Here is a 3,588-nt window from a genome sequence, read left to right as displayed (position 1 = left end):
GGTACTTTATTTAACTTTTTTTTTATAACTGCCTAAAGTCCCACATGCACAGTAGTCTAGAGAGTAAGATTACATCAACTCTGGACCATAAGGAAGTATGAGTCCCAGTTCCTCTATTAGAAGCAAGTTCGTTGTCTTCCAGTATCTCAATTTCTCTTTTTGTAAATAGCAATAATAAGGAGGATGGGGAGGCTGGAATATGATCTAAGCATTTCATACACATGTATTAGAATAATAAAACCCATTAAAAATTGTCTTAGAAAGAGGTGCTGTCCCAGGCTTTAGTGGCTCATGCCTGTAATCCTAACTATTCAGGAAGCCGGACTAGGAAGGGTCCCACATTGAGGCCAGCCTAGGCAGAAAGTTATGGAGACTCCATCTCTAAAATAATCAGCCAAAGTGATTAAAATACTAGCCCAGCAAATGTGAGGCTCTGAGTTCAAACCCTACTTTAAAAAAAAAAAAAGAGGGGGAGAAGAAGAAAATGAGATGGGGTGGGGGGACTAAAAGTTATTAATCGGGCTAGTCAAAGGACTCAATGTGAGATATAGCTGAAGGATTTGGGGCCATTAAATCGGAAAAGGAAAAGACCTAGAGGCAGAGCTGCCTCTAGACACAATGTTGCTTTGCAGGAAATGGATAGGAAGTATCCATCTGCTATCATTAAAATTATGATCCATAAATGGAAGCTTTAGGAAGACTTCAGCATAATAGAATAGAGAACCAAGTTGCCCAAAGGTGCAACAGGCTACCTTACAAGTTACAAATTGAAAATACATGCCAGTGTCCAGATACGATCTGCCCTTGGAACAAAGAGTACTGGACAGGTTGCTGGACCAAGTAAGCCAGCAACTTCTGGATCCTGTGATTCTCACCACAGGAATCATGTAGGGAGGACCTCAAGGAAAACCAGTCCATCTTCCTCTGTCAAGATCTTCCCATTGCTAATTATTCCAATAAGATTGAGCCTAAGTAGCAGAAAGAGTACCAGGAATATGTCACATTTGGATACATATTTGTTTTAATCATTTTTAAGAGAGGAAAGAGAAAAAATCCAAATTGTTAATAAGAGAAAGAAGCCATTCTTTCACCAGATTGGGCACACAGGAAGGAACAGAGAGAACTCTCAACTCCCAAACACCAGATGTAGCTTATGCTACTGCCTTTGATGCCACTGCACCACTTAGAGCACTCAGAAGACTAAGAAGCAAAGAAAACTGTAAGAAATGGAAATTCTCCACCAAAGAAGTCTTTGATGGCTGAGCTGGGGCGAGGGTGGGTGTATTTTCTAAAAGCCAGAGCAGGAAACTCAGTGGATATACCAGTCAGTCCAACATAATAATTTAGACAACATAAGGTTCTGGAATACCAAAAGAAATAGCTGACTTAAGATTTTAGCAACATCTTTATATTAAAAAATGCTATTTTTCAGATTTGTTAGCTACTTTCCTGTTCCAACCTCCATGACCATGAAAGTCACACAAGGAGGTATAGCTATATTTCACAGAAGCTATCCTTATTTTAAGTCTGCTCTTAATACAAAGCAACCAAAAGAGGAAATTCTATTTAAGAAGATATCTGGGCTGGGGATATGGCCTAGTGGCAAGAGTGCCTGCCTCATTTACATGAGGCCCTGGGTTCGATTCCCCAGCACCACATATACAGAAAATGGCCAGAAGTGGCGCTGTGGCTCAAGTGGCAGAGTGCTAGCCTTGAGCAAAAAGAAGCCAGGGATAGTGCTCAGGCCTTGAGTCCAAGCCCCAGGACTGGCAAAAAAAAAAAAAAAAAAGAAAGAAAGAAAGAAGATATCTGGGCTTCTAAATGAAGATGTGTCTCGTTTTTATTCTAAAATAATTTTAATTGGGTTTGTTATTGTAACATGAAATTGATATCGTTTGTAGTTTTCCTATCCCAGGAAGTTATGATTAGAGAGAAAATAATAATAATAAAATATTTTCATGGCACAAGGTTATGCTTTTATCTAAAGTATGGCAAGTCTGAGTATTAAGATCTTCTAAGAGTTTAACTTATTTTATACTTGATTTAACTAAAATGAGTAACACTGTTTTTAATTTACCTATTTCCTTCTTTTCAATTCATTCATTTTCTCCAAAGTTCCTCTTATCACATGTGTCTCCTGTTAAGTGAAACTTCTTGGCCTTATTCCCATTTTATCTCCCCTATTTTCCCTTTTCTCTTATCCAGTATCTTCTTACAACCAGAGAGCAAGTTAAACCTTTAGATGTTAGGTTGAAGGAGTTACCTTGCATAGCTGAAGGAAGATCATCTTTTAGAAAGTGGTTTCCTCTTAAGAATTTTACCATGTAAAAGGTGATGGGGGGGGGGGGGAACAGTTGGGCACTGGTGGCTCATGCCTGTAATGCTAGCTACTCAGGGGGCTGAGATATAAAGATCATGAATCAAAGCCAGCCTGGGCAGGAAAGTTCATGAGATTCTTATCTTCAATAAGCCACCAGAAAACCAGAAGCGCTAGCCTCGAGCTAAAGAGCTCAGGGAAAGCACCCAGGCCCAGAATTCAAGCCCCACAACCAAGAGAGAAAAAAAAAGAAGAAAGGAAAAATACCAAAATTAGGGCTGGGAATGTCACTTAGTGGTAGAGTTCTTGCCTAGCATGCATGAAGCTCTGGGTTTGATTCCAGAAAAAGCCAGAAGTGGTGCTGTGACTCAAGTGGTAGAATGCTACCCTTGAGCAAAAGCTCAGGGACAGTGTCCAAGCCCAGAGTTCAAGACCCAGGACTGGAAAAAAAAAAAAAAAAAGGCCCCAGGCCCGGCCGGCAAGTAGCTTCCTCCCCCCCCCCCCCCCCGCCCCCGGCCGGCTCAGACACCCCTGGGCCGAGGGCCGGGGGAGGGGGATGGCTGTGGGCTCACACCTGAAGTCCTAGCGCCTGTGGGGGGGGGGGGGCAGCCCTGAGGATGGAGAGCAAAGCCAGTCCGGCACCCACAGCCCCAGCCCGTCCCGGGGTGGAGAGGCCGGCGACAGCGCCCAGACCTAGGTTCAAGCCCCACAAGGGACAAAAGCAGTGATTGACTGATGGGTGCAATCGTGGAAGACCTGGCGTCTATACCTAGCAAACACCAAGACCGGTCCGGAGATGCCCTCAAAGTCCAGGTGGAAATCAACGAGAGCTGGCCCGCCAGAAGAATATGAAAAAAAAAAAAAAAAAAACCCAGGGAATAAGCAAGGGGAAAAGAAAAGAGGATAGCTTGACTACCTCTCAGAGAAAGCAAAGGGACTCAGATCATGCAGCAAAAGCAGAAGGCAACTAATGAGAAGAAGTCAATGCAGACAAGAGAAAAATGATGACTGGCTCTTTGGAAGACCTGGGTGCTACTGCCATTGAGGTGCATCATAAGCTCTATGATAGAGATTTCTTAAATAGGCATTACCTGTGTTATAACTTATCCTTACAAAACTGTCTCTTTTAAACTTTGATTCTCAATTTGACTGTTATGCATTAAAGCCACCCTTCAAAAATAAAATACTGACCATGCATGTAAAAAAAAAAAAATTAACCAAAGCAAAACTCAGTCTCCATAGGGCTGGGGATATTGACTCAGCAATAGAGT

The 3,588-nt window shown here is 42.4% G+C and overlaps 1 pseudogene; it reads left to right on the top strand.

The window, feature by feature from the left end:
- Window positions 1-777: 777 nt before the first annotated feature.
- LOC125364497 lies at window positions 778-3,372 on the top strand (annotated as a pseudogene).
- Window positions 3,373-3,588: the final 216 nt, after the last annotated feature.

The sequence above is a fragment of the Perognathus longimembris genome, chromosome 16, assembly GCF_023159225.1.
Source record: "Perognathus longimembris pacificus isolate PPM17 chromosome 16, ASM2315922v1, whole genome shotgun sequence".
NCBI classification, from domain to species: domain Eukaryota; kingdom Metazoa; phylum Chordata; class Mammalia; order Rodentia; family Heteromyidae; genus Perognathus; species Perognathus longimembris.
This window is presented reverse-complemented; position numbering and strand designations above follow the sequence as displayed.